At 38.0% G+C, this 19,206-nt stretch overlaps 1 protein-coding gene across 4 annotated transcripts in view; it reads left to right on the forward strand.

Moving 5' to 3' along the window:
* The first annotated feature begins 15,366 nt into the window (after positions 1-15,366).
* The window catches only part of LOC132200926 (insulin-like growth factor-binding protein complex acid labile subunit), a 161,536-nt gene continuing 157,696 nt past the window's right edge, over positions 15,367-19,206 (forward strand). Inside the window, exon 1 of one of the 4 annotated variants that reach the window (XM_059626717.1) lies at positions 15,367-15,605. The gene's annotated coding sequence lies outside the window, so the exon portion shown is untranslated. The remainder of the gene's footprint in view (positions 15,606-19,206) is intronic. The other 3 variants (XM_059626718.1, XM_059626715.1, XM_059626720.1) reach the window with 3 other exon arrangements.

A 19,206-nucleotide genomic window follows, 5' to 3' on the forward strand; every position in this document is an offset into this window, starting at 1 on the left:
TTTTACGTACTGTTGCTTGCCCTAATAGACGCCTTAATTTAATTTCGGAAGCATTTTTTCATTGAACGTAAAATTGTGCCTATTTTTCTCCCAACCAATTTTTCACAATTGATTGTTTGACTTGTTTGGAGAAAAATAAAATGAATTGAATTGAATTGAGTTAGATGCTTTTTCATGCAGTAGTGTAGTTTGACAATACTTTTAATTTTTTTCAAAATAATTTAATTGTCATTTCAATGATATAAGTGAGCATGGTTAAAAAAATTCTAGCTTTTATCCCCAAAAGACTTTCAAGGTCTTTCAGAAAAATGTATATTAGTCAAACGCTTTTTTCCTCTTTTCACCTTTTGCTTTTGTAGTTTTTTTTATTTCTCAAATGTATCCAAAACTGGGCAGAATATACTTCATTTGAAAAAGAAAAATGTAAATAAAATTTACATGACATATAATCTTTCGATCACCCACAACACCAGCAGAATAAAATGTCCAAAGCTATATAACTATGGCACTGAATTAAAAAATACTTATTTGATAAAAATGATTAAAAACACCTTTCCCAAGCCTCCTTTTTTTAACCGCGGTTTGCGTTAAATGGTGGACCAAAAATTGCAAAAATTATATTTTTTATGTCTGACTCTAACATTTCATTACACAAGAGAATTGAAAATGGCAGAGTATGCCTCATTTTTTTTTGCCACGTTCATTACACTTTTGGAGAGTTGCAGCAAAGCCCCTCTTAAAACTTAATATATGACTGGAAATAAATGTGTTCTAGGTAAAAATGGCCCCACAAGCGAAAAGTGCGCGCCTTTGAGGTTTAACGCGTGGTTTTACCCTTGAGATAGCCGCGAGTAATTTGAGGAGCGCAGCTCATATTTGCCGCACATTATTATTTGCATTAAAAGAAGGCAAAGAAAGGGTAGGGTGCTTTTTACCCCTTTCTTTGATGCTGATTATTTTGCACCAGCAGAGTGGCCACTTTGTATCTCTCCAAGGAGAGTGAAAAAAGATCCCCTTATTTTTGGGAATGCCCCTTTGTGAATTTTTAAACTGCCTTTATGATGCCCAATTTGAGCATAATCCAATTAAAAATACTGAGTATACATTGATATTGCAAGATATATTTAATGCTTTGTTATGGCTAGTAAAACATATTAAATGAAACATCATAACTTCTTATTAAATGTGAATTTATTATTTTAACAGTGATGTAGCAATTCATAGCTGATTGAATTATTTAGAAAAACTCAAGTCATGAATAACTAAAAAGAAAATTTTAAAAACAATTTTATTTTATGATTTTTGAATGTTATATTAAATAAATAAAATTTAATTATAAGTAAGCAATAAGAAACTATAATATGCAATTTTTGTTTATTAAAATTGAATTCTCCCCATTTATTTTTAATTTCTTTTAATTTCCTCCCGCTTAAATTTATGTGTCCTTTAAATTTTAATAATGTGTAATAATGAAAACGAGAATGTAACCGAAGCAGCTATATAGCTCTGGCTTTTCGCTAGACATGCACGTGAAGCGGGATGCATAACCTCCGATCACGATGCCTGCGGGCATTCACAGAAATGCACTCCACAGTCGTGCGACTGGTGTGTATTTCTCGTTGCTGTGAAACACATCCGCACCAAGACGGAAAAGTGATGCAGCCTCGCTTTTTGCTCTTTCGCCACGGCTGTCTTGCATGATTTTCTGCTGCACCATCAATCTTGCCTGCTCGCAATATTACAACTCCCTTGCGTACACACGCGAGACACTCACTCAACCCAGCAGCAGTCAGTTCCTTTTCATAATGCACAAAAGCTGCCGAGAGATGTGATGAAAAGAACAAGTTGAGCAAAACAAACGCTCCTTTCTTTTCGCATTTGCAGTCGCGACAACAAACTCCCGCCGAGCTGCATCGTCAGCTTCGATGTGCTCGGCTCCAAATGGAGTGCGCCGCGCGTGCATGTTTATGGCCTTTTCCGCGGGCTTATTTGCTTCCTTATGCACACTGTAGCATCAAGAAGATTGTGTTACTTCGCATTTTTCCATTTCCCCATTCAATCATACACTGCATATACACACTGACAGAGATACAAGATATGCAGCAAAAATAGCACTGTATGACGATATCTTTTGTGCATATATTTTCCGCTTTTCTTCTGAACTTTTTCTTTCATGAAAAAAATCTGATTGTAAAAATTACTTGAACTTTAAATTTAAAAATCTATTAAAAAAATTAACTCAATATTTTAATAAAAATTCGGAATGAAAATTTCGAAGATGGTTTTGAAATAAAAATGGATCAGATTAGAAAGTAAAAAATGATTTTGTATTCCGCGCTCATAATCTCATAATTAACTAACAGGATTGATACAAGTTATTTATCGCAATATAGGATTTTTTTTTTACTGAAATTAAATATTGAAAGCCGAATTTTGGTCTTATAGCATTATGGTTTGCTTCAAGGAATAGATTTGTTTCACAATAAAAAATAAAAATAAGAGTTAAATTTCACAATTTATAAGGCTTTTTTACAATGCCTAATTTTTTTTATGTGAAATTTGTTTATTTGTTAATTTAGTATAAATGAAATATAATCTAGCAACTGCGAGCACATAGCACTTAGAATTTTGAAACTTTTATGGACATATGAGGCAGTGTATGAGGTTAAGTGTGCGAGGACAAAATCCTCTTTCACCTTTAGCCTCGCTCTGAAGGGTGAGTTTTTGGCTCAAGAAGGTGCTTGAGCTCACCGTGTTTCGTTCGTTACTTTGCAAGGCCCGGCGGCTGTTTTGCGCTCAGGCAGCACTTTGCGCGTTTATCTTCCAGCCATCTTGGCTCATTCCGTCCTTGAGTGAGCACCCGGCTCGATAGGCCCTTCGCTCTCTCTCAGGACAGGCGGCCCTCTTGATGTCGCCTCGACGGCGAAATGAAGCGTGACACCGCGGGCATAAAAATCCCATCATCGTCTTCTTTACGATCTCATTTTCACATTACAAATCTCGTTTATTCTGGCGGGGAGCCTTCCCGATATGTATGTGCGAATGCGTGTGTTGTGTGTATTTGATTTACCTCATCATTCTGCTTCTATTTTTTCAAATCGTCCGCTCGCCACTGCTCTTCCGTTATTTTCGTTCTGTGTCTCCACGCAGTAACGAGAGGCGGTTTTTACGGGCGGCCTGCCGGCGATGGGGTTAATACTTTGCAATTTGGCGCGCGGAATTGGCTCATCCATCATAAAGCGACGTCGCTCTTGTGTGTTATCAATAAAAAGGCCGGGAATTGGAATTTTCTGTTTGATTCCCATATGAAATATCTCGGCGCACCGCAGCGCGAATCTGGGTCATTGTACAGAAAAACGAATTGTTTCATTATTTGCCGCACCATTTCGTTTCATGGCTTTCCCCGATTTGCCCTTCTTGAGCTTTTGCCTTATGGTTTAGCTTTCAAACGCGCAAAATGAGAGGAAATAATAAGAGCATCAAACGAAACCAAATGCAAGACGTTAAGATATTCCATAAAAATAGGGATTTTTTTAATTCTTGTTGTATATATTCCAATAAAAAATTAAATATTTTTCTTTCATTTTAAATAGTAAAAATTTTTTAAATATATTTGTTTTATTTCTAGATTTCATATTATAGTCATCATCTAATGCGGATTCATACAAAAATCTCAACCATGCCTTGAGCTTAAAATTTCACTTTTACTGGGAGTAATCAAAGTTTTATGGTGTCAGTTTTACACAGACGACATTGGCGATGATGGCGCGCGGAGGGTTGTTGGTTGTTGAGAAAAAAGAGAACGCGGCTCGCGCAAAATTATGAGCCGGCATGTTGCGTGTCGCGTCTTTTATGCCGACAATAAAAGCAAAAATGTAGCAGTCTGGCACTTATTCTTCTTGTGCATCTCTCCGCCGGCTAGAAGCAAAAATATTAGTATTAATAATGGGGTGGCGTATGCGTTCTGGTGAGGAAGGGAGGACGCGTGTAACAATGAATAGAGGCCTACCACATGAATCACGGCTGAAATTTTCTTACTGTAGTGTAGGGGGTTATCTTTTAGCTGCGTATATATGGTATTTACGGATGCGTAGCGAGAGAAAAAGTTGCTTTTTTGCGACCCCCAAAGTGAGGGGCGCACGCGGGGATTGCAACGTTATTACGATTCTTTTGGCTGCTTTTTTGATTTATGCATCGCCTGCTTAGATAACATCGCGTCGTTACGCTCCCGTTGAATGCAAATGGCGATGTGCCCTCATCCTGCCTCATCCCATTCGATTATTGTATTTATGCAGAAATTGAAAAGCAGGAAGGAAAAAGTTTCGGAAATTTATTTTTACGTTAACACATTTTCAATGGAAGGATATTCTTCTTTTTCTCCAATTCAATACAAAAAGGGTATAACATATATTTCTCGCATCCATTTTTTAAAAATACTTGCATGTTTTTGCAATAATTATGCAATGCACTGCTTTATTTCCTTTTTAATATGGAGCATGCTCAATACATACAGAAAATGAATTTTATTCTTCACCTTTTGAATTAATTTTTTTTTCAAATGTAGCATAGAAGGCTTGCTTTCAGGAAGGAGTTGCTACTCTGCCGGTCCCATTTATTACAAGTAGAAAAAATAGTTCAGATTACATACATACTTCAAATTATAATTATTTGTTTTGTAGCATAATTTGATATTTCACCATTCCCTACTTTAATTTGCTTTATTTCCAAACAATGGAAGCCATGGAATGAAAGGAAATGTACTTGGAAAAGTACATTGACCTGAATAGTAACAATCCAAAATTGTAAAAAAAAAAAATATTAAAAAATAAAGTAAATGGTTAACGTTTTTTTAAGTATTATGCATATATTTAGTTGCAAATTGTGTTCAAGGATGGACAAAATCGCAAAAGCGATCTGCGATTGCGATTGTGTTCTATTGATCTATCATAAAGGCAATTAGGCGATTAGAAATTAATAAACTTGCATTAATTATTGAAAATTATTAAACTGAAGGCAAAACTGTAACAGCAAAGTCCCCTAAGCAGATTAAATTTCCTGTATACGCCCCTGGTGATCTTCCAAATTTAAACGAGGAGAAAACTTCAACCCTTCAAAAAACGCGCATTTAGGTGCAGGAATTCTCGCGAGAATATTACACACACAAAAAGGAACTCTTTTTCCTTTCTCCGTCAGACCGTTCAATAATAAATTATGAATACATCGCGGAGGTAAAGAGAGCACGCGGTGCTGCTTCTACACTCATCTATCTCTGCTGAACAGAGAGGCAGCACAATGAGGGTGCATTATCATCTGCTCTCCTATTAGAATAAACGGCGCGCTGCTTTTATATAAAGCGCGGGGGAAGAGCGAGACCCAAAATTCTCTCTTCTCTCTCTCTCGTCGCTATTGTTATTATCGAGGCTTTATCATTGCAGATAGGATTAAGAACATTAGCAACGCGCTGCAGAGCTGGTTGGTCGCTCGCTGCAATCGAATTAAAGCCAAATTACGGTCCCCGTGTGACACGCATGCTGCTGCATCCACCGTTTGTTTCGAATGTTTAAAGTTGAAACGGAGCGCTGATTGGGGCGCTAATTCGATTTGGCGATGCGCAACTCTCGATCCCTCGGGGCTCGTATTCCGAATTTGCATCGTCGATTTATAAAAGAGACGGACTTTGGTCTGTGTTGAAATTTGCGAAACTCGATCGTTGGAAATTTATGCAAATTCCGCAAAGCGCATAATCTCCCTGGAGAATTACTTGCATGCATTTCGAGATTGCCGTCGTTAATCGTAATGTTGCAATATAAGCCCCGTAAAATAGGCAAATTAGCTCCGGAGGAATGGGGTGAAGGCCAAGATTCCGGCCGTATAATTATTAATATCTCGGCGCACTTTCAATTTCCACCCTGGGAGTATAAGTGCACACTCACGCGCACACCACTTTCGCCTCTAATCCCTGTTGTAATTAAACCGGCATAATGGATTACACCGATTCTCGAGGCGGTGCGGCGATCGCCGAATTTAGCAGCAGGTATTATGCGAACATGTTTCGGCGAACAATCCAGGCGTGCACAGAGCACACGGACGTGCCTGCGTGCGCGTAATTGAAATCTCACTCGCCTCTCGCAAATGCCGCCCGAGCAGCAGCCAACAGCCTAATAGCCTCTCTGCTAGTGACAACTGAATTACTACACGACCGTGACGTCACTTGGGGGTTAAATTTTCCAAGTAGAGTTATGTACCGGCAAGGGCAACGCGATCAGTGGCGGCTTTACCGAAGAGTTTCTAAAATCAAAACCAGCCGGAATAAATAATAAATATATAATCATGCAGTTTGAAGCACGATAAAATAGATTAAACAAAGTATGTATTTAAAGCTTTCAATAAAAAGTTGGAGATGAGTGACGAAAAAAATGTAGAGATTCTCTCAGGCATAAATTATTGCTTTTAAATGAAATAAAATTGAAGTATATTAGAAGATAATGATGCGATAACTGTTTTTATAAATATAATTCTCTTCAAAACGGTTGAAACTGATTAAATATATATTTATGAACAATAATTCTGCTTTTTTATCAAGCAGAGAGATTTTTGGAGAATTAAGTCTACTGTCAGGGTCCTGTGGTCGTTGATCGCCAGTGCGGCCTATGTCACCCAGACGTTAGCTAGCAAAAACTAGGATGATCCTGAAAACTGCAAACTTTAAGGTGGCCGGCCACACGACTTTGTCACCAGAGTCTGATTTTGCATGCTTGGAGGTCGGGGGGAAGTAGAAAGAAAGAAAAGTAGAGACAAAAAGACAAAAATAAAATGTACATATATGAAAATTTTGAATAATAAATAGCAGTGTCTAAAAAATATCTACTTTAAACTAATAAAAAAGTGACAAAATGGAATATATATGTATAATTATATTTATTAAAAAATTAAAAAATTCGTAGGACATAGGCCATTGGGCAACTTTAGGAAGCAAGAAAAGTTATGAAAAACTTTATCTTTAAAAAATGTTTGAAGCATATTTTTTTTATATAGAAAAAAATGAATCATTTGGATTGAATTGAATGTTTTTATAGATTTGTTAATATTTACATACAGCAGGTTTACAAGCTACTATAAGTTTCTGCGCAAACAAATCCTCTCTGATGAATTGCCACTTTTAAATATAGTGGCGCACGCGGCAACAGCAATAGCTTTTCCACCACGCGAAATGCGTCTGCAAAGTAAACACACCCATCAAGATCAAGACCAAGCTTAAGTAAAAAGTTTTCTTCTAATTTCTGCTAGCACAGAAAGAGAAAAGCCGCCCCTGCCAAAGCAGCTAATGCACACACTGTCGAAGCTAGAGAGCCACCGTGTGTGTACTTTCGCGCTCTCCGGCGTTGATGCCGCTGCTTTTGTTCCCTCGACGGGCCCTAATTAGCAATACATACGCAGTCAGTCACGCGCTCCGTCACATGGATGCGAATTAAGTTCGGAACTCGGAGCCTCCCTCTCCTGCGTGCGACATGATATGCAACACCTGCCGCTTTTAACTTGCATTATCCGAAATTTCGGTTGCTCCTTGGGGCGCACTTGGTCCCCGAGGGAGAAAGTTGCACATCCGCAGGGTCGTCGCTGATGAAAAGACCCCTCTCTTGCTGAAACTCGTTTAAATTCATGAATTTCGGAAGAATTATGGCCGTAATAACGTCGAAGCGTGTACAAGAAAATGCTTTATTTTGCAGTCATAAAAAGTGCAACGAGATTATTATTTCTCATCTCGGCTGTGTAATTCTTCAAATCTCCGGAGACGAATATAAAAATAAGCGCAAATTTCTCCCCGAAAAATATAATTTTCGTCCGGAAGCGAGCACTTTTCACGCCAGCGGGACTGCGATGATCAATAAAAAATTAACCACCATTGCTGTCTGCGTCTCCTGCTCTCAGGTGATTAAATTACTGTTGTGCAGCAGTGAATGGCAGGGGGTCCTAATTGCAATTATTGCAGTTCCCCCAAATCCTTCCCCATCACTCACCCGGCCGAAAGGGCTTTTTTCCAGCGGGATATAAAAAGCGAGAGTTCGCCGCAGGAGAGGAGCGCTGTCATTTTTTTTCTGAAAGATGGGTATGCTGGAAGCTGTATTGTTTTTGTTATCATTGCGTGGAAAGTCTTATTTGACGAAAAATAAACAAATGTATATTTTCTCGTGGCATATTAACAAGCAAGCGGACCGCCCAATTTGCCGTGACGAATAATACACCAACCACAATATAGCCCGGGCGTTATTTTTGTATGTTTGTTTTGTGACGAGAAACAATACAAATGAGGGTTGGAATCCACGCTCCCTACTTTGCCGGCGTCGAAATGACGTGTCTCACGGAGAATGAATGGGAATTTGTCGCACGCGGCATATAATTGGACGCGCGGGAAGGAAAACTCAGGGAAAACTGAAAAAAATACAAGCAGTGTGTAAGAATTTCCCGGTTTTAAAAAGAGACGAGCAAAAAGCCTCGGCGCAGAGAGAAATATATTCTCAATTTTTCACCACTTCTTCTTCTGCCAGGCAAGTTGTGGTACGGCCCAAAGTTTAGAATTTGACAATATAGTTTTTGCTGCGCGAGAGAGCGAGAGGATAAATCTGCCCATGCGGATGAGAATCAGCCGGCTCGTGTACAAAAAGATGAGTAATAACGCAACAGAAAAGCAAGCGGCCATTCAAACGAGTCGGTGGGGCAAAAGTTGCGCCATAATTCGAGCTAGTGTAAAAAGTTTCGCACTGCTCAAATGGCGTTCATGCCCAATACACAGCACGCCGATAAATTATAGATTCCGCCGAAATGTGTCGCGCCTGCTTTGATTTAGGGCAATATGTTGTCACTTAATGCGGCCAATAATTCCTCTGGCCAATTCGCTTCGAATTTGGCTTTGGCGCGCACTTTCACATTACTCACGTTTGCAGCCGAATAATGCACGCAAATCCAACGGAGAAATTGTTCGCGCCTCGTAAATCTGGTGTGCGAGCGCAAAACCTCGGAAAGCACCCAGACGCGTGTCAAAACACGATAAATTTTGAATGGGGCATTTGCTCTGATGGTTTTAATGCGGAGCTAAAAAAAGTGGATAAAATATAAAAATAATTTCCAATAATATTTCAAATCACGCCTCCAGATGCTACAGTTTCATACTCAAATTTGTATATATATATATATATATATATATATATATATTATTAATTTGTTATTGAATATCATTAATTATAAGTACTACAAGATGAGCGAATGAGACCAACTTTTTTTAGAACTTTAAATTATTAGTTAAAAAATTTATAAAATAATTTAATATGGAATAAAATGTAACGAAAAACTAATAATTCAATATTTTATTGAATGCAAAAAAATGCTATAGTCATTCAGTTTTTAACTTAAATAATATGACCAAAAAATTTGTTTTGTTTACATAGCAATTTAATTTTCTTTTATATTCCAGTCGGCTTTCTTTAATTAATTCCGTCTGAGCCCGGCAGTGATAAAAATCGCCTCGGACACTCGTAAAAGCGCCGGTCTTGAGACGCCGAGTTTAATTTCGCCTTATCTCAGAGACCGATGCTGCGCCGCACATCACGGCGACGTCACTTCAAGCAAGAGAATATCTTGGCCCCGGCAGGTTTTCCGAGCGGCTAAATAATCAGCCAGCCAGTCGAAATGCCACTTTGTGCGCCTCCCCACGGCTAATTATTCTGCGCATCTGCCGCCGACACGAGAGGCGATTAATTAATTGTTTTCCGAAGTTAATCATCCAACTTTTGGTGTATGATGTGCGGTGGGTTCTCTACCAACTTTTGTGTGCGGCGATTCTCGTCCTGCAAGTCGGATTTAGCGCGGCTTCAAAACTTTCTCCCAGTGCTGACCTTCTCTATTCCATTTCTCAAACTAATTACGTCGTCAAAGTTGAAATTCATGTACTAAATAAAAAAGATCTCCGATAACAACAGACGATTTTTCACCCCGCACACCCGAATTGGCCATTTTCCCTGTCAACCGATAGCGATCGGGCTGTGCGCAGAAATAATAAATTACAAATTAATTGCATCCCGTCGAGTCGACAAAAAATATATATCACCCCTTTCGGTGGTGCGAAAAGATAAAATCGGGACGTCGGTGGCCGCAGCACGTGGCAAATGAAAGCTCTTTCTCTTAGAAAGCTGCCAAGTCATGTTTTCATTTTGCACGCATTATTGTTACGGTTATGCAATGCAGCCTCTCCGACGTCGTAGTGCGAGGTCTTATTATCGTTAGAGTGCGATTATTCCGCTTAAAATATTCATTAGCATATCAAAGGTGTATCTCGGTAACGACCGTGGTGCTGCTGCTGGGGTTGCTTTGCGCACTTGGCAAGAGAGAGAGATGCAAAAGTCGCTCGGCGCATCCCCCGACCGCGGCCAGTGGCGCATGAAGGAAACTGATTCCTTTCACTTTTGATCTTTTTACTTCCACCCGTTTGGTTTCACGTCTGACTGAATGAATTAAGATTCAGTCAAAGGGTTTGTGTGTATGAATGCTCAGTCTTAAAAGATTTTGCAAAAGGACCAAATTAATATAAAAAAAGTCGCTTATAATTAGAGCATTGTCATTAGATAATAAATATTTAATATATCCTTCATAAAACAATTAATGATTTCCTTCTTGAATTATTTAATTTGGATGTTTTGCTCCCAATGCAAGGCTTTTGTGTTTTTTTTATAAATATAGTAAAAGGTTTTGAAGTACAGAGATTTCCCAAAGTAAAATCATTACATAAAATTATACAAATTACTTAACTAATCATTTATTTTGAGTATGTATTATCAATTAAATTATTTATTAAAATAATTTATTACCATAAAAATTTAATTGAAATTTTAGCAACAAAATTATTATTTTGCTAAATCCGCCCCTTTTGGACAGGATGGCAATTATTGTAGCTCGCCGGCGAAAGTGAAGAACAAAGAGCGGAGATAGGGTTAAGGCGCAGTCGGCTGTGTGTGTGTATCTTGCCGCTTTGTGCGGGCCACCCGCCTTATACTCTTTAGTCGTCGTCTCTGCTTGTTCTTCGCAAGCGCAGGGAGGCGGCTGTAGGTTGGCATTCTTCAAGAAACTTATTGTTTGGTAGCACCTGAGGCGTGCATTACAATGGCAGGTCTGCCAGTCGATAAGGCACGCGCGTTCTCTGCCATAAGTCATCCTTCTTTCTGATAACAAACTCCGCCGAAGACGGAACTTGGCGCAAATTGCATCTATATCTCCACCGCACTTGCCGCCCTGCTCCGCATAAACGTAGATTGTACAAATGTTATGTAAAGTGGAAGAGAAGGAAATTCGATTAAATATTTTATGATGGAAAACTTTTTCCTAAAATTATATTTTCCTGCTTTTGGGGATTTTTGGCACACAGAATTAAATTACACTAAAGAAGGATGTGTGTTAAAATGCAATTAAGTACATTGTTTTGGAAGCTCTTAATTAATCCGCAACGCAAAACAATTAGTCCTTGAATAAATTATTTGTTGGCGCCACGACCATAAATTGGAATAACGAGGCCACTAAACATTTAATTCATTGGAAAATTGTGCCAAGTAATAGCTTCAAAAGCCAGTCGACTTTGGCTGGGGCGTAAAAAAGCTCCACTTTCATCTTGTGGAGCCGAAAGTAATGTAACATTCTAATTCGATTTCGGTTGCGCAGTAATAAAAATGGTCCGCATGTATTACGACTTGCTCGCACATTAGTTGGATTTATTCAGAGCGGGCTGGGCGCTCTATGGTGATGGTGTGTGCGCCGCTGGAAGTTGGATATTAGCGAAAATAATTCTCAGGCCGTTACAAAACGCTGGGGCAGCAGCTCTTCCTTTTGTGCAGCAATAACCAGCGGCTGCTTTAGTCGTTAAATAGTATATCAGGAGCCATTGTTTCTGGCCGTGTTGCGGTTTTGTCCGTTCCTTAATCTTTAGCAAATTATTATCATCAGCTGCAAAGATCAAAAAGTCTATTTGATGTGAGAAATAATGTACGAGGGAATGAAGTGTCTACAGAAATTAATTTGTTATTTTTAAGAACTTCCTGAAGAATTCAGTAAAAAAAAAGAAGAAAAAAAAAATGAAAGACGCTAGTTTGTAATAATCGCATTACAAGTCAAGAGAGAGCGACGCGAGAGTAATAAGTCATCAAGCGCCGAGCAGCTTTTTGATGTCTTAATCTTGCTGTTTGCTGACAGAGTAAAGGAGCTGCGCCGCGTGTAATGCAAACATAATTTGTTGAGGGTGACACTGTTGTTGTTGTCTCTCTCGCACTTCCTGTCTCTTGATTTGGGTGTTGACGTCGCAAGACTGATGAGCCGCCATCCGATCATCCATCTATTGTCTGCGCTCTCACTGCATGCGACCCTTTTTCTCTTATGACGGATTTTTATTTCTCGCTTCTGCTGACTCCGAAAAACATTATCTCCGAGTCCATTAATGTCAGTTGAAGTCGCTCCTTAATAGCCTGTTGTGCATTTTATCTCTATCTGCATGGCTTTTATATGCACTCGCCTTTATTGTTACTGCGCAATATGGGAGCTGGGGGACAATCTGCGTTATTGCAAAAGCATTCGGAAGTGCATTATTATGTCTCTCCAACAATTTCTTTCTCACTCGATCACATATCAAAAAATAATGACACTAAAACGAAGTCAAAATCGGTACACAATGGAATAAGTACGATGATAAAAATTAGTTTAAATATGAATAAAATGTTGTTGTCATTTAAAACCTTTTAAAAACTCTTTTCCCTAACATAAATCTGATCAAAATAGTGTTTAAAATTATAATTTGAAGTTTAATTTAGTAAAAGTAATGTCAGTAAATAAAATTGAAAAATCAAATTTTATACAAAATTTATGCAAATTATCTTGGGGAAAATTCTGACCAAATTATCAAATTTTCAGATCATAAAATTTGTACCTGAAATTTAAACGTTAACAAGAAAAGTAAATTATTTAAACAGGCAAAGACTCCCTGCATTATTTTTTCGCCGAGAAATTCTCCTCCTCTCTTTTTTTAGAGTTAAAAAGCAGGGGTTGTGAAAGAAAGCGGCAGCTCTGCCATAATTACCGGCTAAAGGTCAGCGGAGGCAGTTTTCCAGAGAGAGTAAAAGAGAGTCGAAAATTACAGGAAGCCACACCTAAAAGTCATTTGCTGCTCTTTCAGGTGCGCGCTGCATAATGGCTTAAAGACACAGCTAGCAAGCAGAACGCGCAGGTATATAAGAGTGAAATGTCAAAGAGGTGATAAATGAAAGTGGACGTGACGGAAAAAGAAAAAAAGTCGGGCACCGTGGCGCCTACTTCTCTCTCTTCCTGAGTGGCGTGTGCGCTCCTTTAAAATTCTCTTTCCATTTCCAACGTAACTCCTTCTTGGACTATTTCAATTTATACAGGAAAAGAAAAAACAGAAACGTAGGAACAGAAAAAATGAAAATTGCAAATGGGGTAAAATAATTATGAAGTGCAGCCAATTCACGCTGCTTATGTAAAGAAAGTTTTATTCCTCTCTTGGGTGCTCTTTAGAAGATGAAAATTTTTAAAATTGAAACCAATTATTGCTCCCAGTGTGCCTAAATTCGGAAAATACATAAAAAAGGTGGACCTAAAAAGCTGCTCATGCCTTTTTGCCAAATTAATATTTTTCATAAAATGCACTTGCAAAAAGAGAGGCAACTCGTCGGTTCGCTCATCTGCACTCGTTACATTCGCCGCACCGCCGCCGCTTTTCCAGCCTCTCTAACAACAAAGAAACTTTTAACGGGATACTCAATTTGCATACATTTGAAGGACCGACCGAGCCGGCAGCTTTTTGGTAAATACGCGCGAGAATCCGGCGCGCTCTTTTTCATCCAGGAGAGCAGAGCAAATAAATACATTGTGCGCTCCGCTGGCTCTCTTTTGCATACTGGCCCGGCCAGTGATGGCCTAACTTTTGAAACTATGTGCGGCAGTGGAGAGCGAACGAAAATTTCAGCGCAAACAAGATTTCGAGCCGCCGCGGATGAGAGCACTTTTGGGCCGCAATTCCAAAATGAAAAAGCAAAGTGGTCAGAGAGAGGATGAACTCGATGAAAAAACGCGTGTTTCTTGCAGTGTGCTAATTTGGTCACTCCAATAGCGTTTTTCAGGGGTAGATTATCAACTATTAATTTCCTTAAATTAGTTAGTAACTTATGACTAATCGCCTTTTACATGCAGGAGTTTATTTCCCATTGGAATTGTGACTCGAATGTTTATAAATCAAAATGAAATTTAAATTAATGAGACGAAAGATTTTATTCGACGATAATTTATAATTTCTAAAAACAGTAAGTTTTTTATATTTTAATTTTTGCATTTTTTTTTAATTAATTAGTTTTTAGTACTAAAAATGTCACAAAGAAATTAAGCCAGATTTAAAAATGTCTACGAGGAAGATTAATTAAATTGTTGACTATTTAAATTTTTTTAAAGACCTCATTTATCAGAGATAATTTACTTGCGGAACAAAACAGAGTTTATGGTGCACCACACAATAGTCAGCAGCTCCCGGTGGAGCAGTTAGTTTCCCGGTGAGAAGAGGTCTCTAATTCATTTCTATCCGCGCGCAGGTATAGTATGATGTGCACCAGGTGTTTCGGGTCGCACACGGCTGGCCAAAGCAAAAAGTATACCTACTCGAATGCAATCTATCACCTCGCTCGCTCCAACTCCGCCGCCGACAGACAAGGCTTGATGAAAATTGCATCAATGTCAGCGGCAGCACCGAGAGGCCGAAACCACCAACGCACCACAGCCAGGCGAATCTCTGACGCACACGCAACTTTCTAGTTGTTGCGAATTAATGTGGGAAGTCCGTCTGCAATTGCAGGATTCGTAACAATCAATTATAGGAAAGTTTTATTCCTCATCAAAATTCTCCGAATTTTAAGTATTAAATGGGATCAATAAAATCATGAACTGATAAAAATTAACCAAATTGATATTATTCCTGAAAAATCCTTTATGAAATTTTAAAATATTCTTTTTTATTTTATCGAAAACTTCTGCGGCACTTTCATTTATTAAAAATTTAAATAAATAAATATCATTATTAAACTGAATTAAAATTATTTTAATGCACACCTTCTTTCTGACACAATAAAAATGAGGAATGTGAACAAAATATGTTAGGAATTCAACTGGCATGAGGAATTAAAGGAATGTCTTCTATATAGAATAACTAGTCTTATTTGTGCAGAGGAGAGAGAGGGAGACGCAATATGAAACTATTTCTCTCCATTATGTATCTACACTATACCTACAAAAGTAACTTATTCTCAAAAACCATCAGCAAAACTATGTAATTCAGCTCAGTCAGGCAGTCTTCTCTTCACACCTGTGCGGGATGGACTCATTGGTGTTTACATCATCATGCGATTTTATCAAAACACATTGTTGAACGTGAATGTGAATGCTAATTGCTGACATAGCAATTATAGTGATGTCAGTGGTGTGGTCAAGAAAGCAATGAGGAGAGTGTGCAGGTGTCGAGTTTCGAGCGGTGGACCTTCATCGATCACTTCTTAAAATGTGCATTGAAGCAGGTAAGCCAATTTAATATTTTATTTACCTATTCTTCTTCCAATAATTAATTATATTATGAAATCACATTACACAATCAAGAAAATTTTTATACAAATTATGAGCTAAAATATTTTTTTTTACAATTTAGTTTAAAATAAAGAGATATAATTACAAGCAGATTACAAGTTATCTAGAATTAATTAGAAATCAAAATTTATAATATTCAAACACCTTAAACCGAAAATTATTTGATATATATTGTAATATGTTTTAATTGAAATACAGAAGCCGGCGATGCTAATTAAAAAATGAGCTTTTATTGTATGAAGAAAAGAGGAAGGAAATTCTTTTTTGGCCGAAGCACCCGACTCGAAAGGGCTGATTGAATCAAAAGCTCCAAGTTTCTTATAATTCATTTTCAAATGCGAGTGAATTTGCACGCGGATCGAAACTGCCAGCTAATTATTCAGACGCGCAAAAAATTGGCCCCTCGCGAGGACTGCATGCAAATCCTTGGAGTGACTTTTTCTGGCCGGGTAAAAACCCTCCGCAAAACGAATCTCTCCTCCTCATAGAGCGGCGGCGGCGGCAGCTTGATCTTTTTTATCATCATTCGAGCACCTCTCTGGTGGCGCGTTCGTTATCTCCAATTAAAAGTAACTGGATGAAACCAAGTGTGAAAGCCGAGCGAGTGTGAAATATGTTTAACTCCTTCGTCATAAGTCGAGGGCGTTTCTGCGCTGCTGGGAATGACATTTTGCTTCGCTCCCTCATGCACAATACCTATTCCTGCTAGCATCTCGTCTACGCTGTATTTCTAGCCTAGCACACTTTTTTTTAAAAATCTTTCCAATAGCTTAAAAAAACGAAAGAAAATAAAAAATACTGCCAAATTTAAAATTATAATATTAAAGAAGATTTCAGTAAAATTATTAAATTGCCTTGTCAAAGAATCATGAATAAAAATGAAAAATTACTTGCATGAATTAAATTATTCAATAATTATTTTTTTCATTACACTTTTTAAATTTTTTAACCCATATACATAATAGTTAGGAAATCATTCAAAAAATATCCATTAAAAATTTTGTACCCGAATTTGCTAAAATGAGTTTTATCATAAATCGTATAAATATAAAACATACCGTTTGTTCATCGTGAAAAATGCTTTTCAAACCTAATTATCACTATCTGGTTAATAATCACTTATAATAGCATTGAAAGTCTTCCTCTATGGCCACAAAAGCCTAAGTGTCCTTTATCAGATCCACGTTGAATTATGTCATTGGGACTTTCCTCCCCAACTAAAGCGGTTCTCCTTGGAAAAGCGTCCTGATTTGTCAGATTTATTCCGCATTTGGCTTATCAGTCGCAATAAAGAAATAAGAGTGCAGAAAGTAATCAAGATTTGGGTGAGCGCGAAAGAGCCGGCCGGGCTAAACCTCGCCACCGCCGTCCAGGATTTATTTTATTTCTACCGACGTTTCCCTTTGCTTTCGCTTCTCGTCCCCAATAAAAATGCCAAGCAGCCGAGAATTTTCTCATGGGGCTGAGGCTTTTTTCTTGTTTCGGATTATGGCTTGTTTTGCTTTTAGCACCGTGCCTCTCACAAAATCCAATATATTGGTCCCTTATTCATTTGCACATCTGCAAGAGCTTCAAACTTTTTTAACTTCTTCGAGGGTGAGTGCATTTTGCAGCCTACAAAACCTCCATTATAGCTTTTATTCAAAAACAGATTAAAAAAGCCAACGCAATAGGTTAAATTGATTATAGATTTTGATAGCTGTTTTTTGGCATTAATGACAATACAGAAAGAATCACATTTTTAGCTACGCCATGAATTCCAATATTTCTTACTATTTCATAATACATTCTTAAAAAGATTCCATAATTTTGGATATGATTAACCCAAGATTAAGAACAATAAACAGCATGCAGCAACAATTTTCAAGAGTGTACCAAAATTTTACAATATTTATTTAATAAAGAATTAATGTTAAATTTGGGATTTTTCTAAAATAAGAATGTTGACTTGCCCGAAGTTACAAGTTCTGCTTTATATTAAATTATTACCAGTGCGGGTGTGAAAACAAACAAATAAAGAATTGATGTTAAATTTTGGATTTGTCCTAAAGTTCACGATCGAGGGTTGATTCATGGTGATTTTAATTTAAATTCGGCATTTCCTCGATGGGTTTTTGTGAGTTTTTATTGTTTAAGAAAAAACAATATCCTGCTCTACATGTGTCGGCTGCGGGCTGCAGCCATAATTCATGAGCTTTCTCGGCGGTGGTCGAAAATAATAAAAAAAAGACAAAATTGAGTGGCACCTTCTGCGCCACTAAAAAGGGCACAGGCCGACAAGACTTTGTCTTGGCCTGACCCTAAAAAAAAAAAGCCGAGAGCAGCCGAAACATGTTGTAGGGCAGGATATTGTTTCTTCTTAAACAATAAAAACTCACAAAAACACTTTCGAGGAAAAGCCGAATTTAAATTCAAATCATCAAGCTTTATAATTATTTTATATTCTTCTTTGATCAGAACAAAATGTTAAAAATTGGAGAAATAAGGGAAGAAACAATTTAAAAGGGTTTGGAAAGGATGAAACAGATGATGATGTCTGCTAAAACGCCCAGCAACAGGAAAGACTCGGACGCCGCGGTCACGCTAAATTTACCTTTCAGTTTTTTAAGATATCTTGATTTAAAAAGAAATATTTAAAGTAAAATAATGCCGCGCTTCCACTTTTTCTTTGATTTATTCATTTATGTCTATTTTATGCAATATTTCGATTTTAATTTTTTTTTTAATTGAAGGTTTCTTTTCTCAAATTGAACAATAAAAGTTAAAAAAGTACGATTTTAACCCTGCATGCTCATACTGAAGCAATGTGGACATATATTATGTCTTTTCAGTTTCTTGAAAGGTGGCCCACGGGTCGATACAGCGTACAATTTAAATTAGAGGGAGAGCTCGCGTAAGTTGCGGAGGGAAGAGAGAAATAAGAAAGAGAAAACCCCCATCAGCGCTGAATATATTTGACGTAATTAAAACTGGAATAACTCTCAAATTTCAGCTTGAGTAACTTTTCTAATTTCAGTCTCGGGAATTGGCAAGAGCGGCGCGAAGGCAAAGCGTCGTACACTTTTATATAAGAAAGCGAGAGCGGGTTTCCATTCTGAGAGCAGCAGTCAATAAATCCGAGAGCATAAAAAGGAGCTTTTAATATTTACAATTGGGAGCGGCTCAAAATTAAAAGAGTTCGCTTTCGCTCTCTTTTTCCTTTCTTCCTGTGCGCGAACTGCTGCCCTTCTTTTTCTTTCTCCCGACCAGAGATGATGATACGCTCTGCTCTCCGCGGATTTTCCGCTCCTTCTTTCGGCTCGCATAAGCCTTTTGTGTTGTTTAAATAAGTGCAATGCCTTGTTAGAAAAGTGAACAGCTAAATAAACGTCCCGAAAAACTCTCATCATGGCAGAGGCTTTAACGCTGCGGGATGAGTACTTTTCCTCGTACACGAACGCCCGCTCTCGGCTACATTTCCGCGTTAATAAATAACCCGCTCGCTTCTATTATAGGCCCTTTTAAAATTTTCGCACTCTGGGTGCGCACGAAACT

Source organism: Neocloeon triangulifer, unplaced genomic scaffold (genome assembly GCF_031216515.1).
Source record: "Neocloeon triangulifer isolate White Clay Creek 2 clone unplaced genomic scaffold, ASM3121651v1 ptg000014l, whole genome shotgun sequence".
NCBI lineage: Eukaryota > Metazoa > Arthropoda > Insecta > Ephemeroptera > Baetidae > Neocloeon > Neocloeon triangulifer.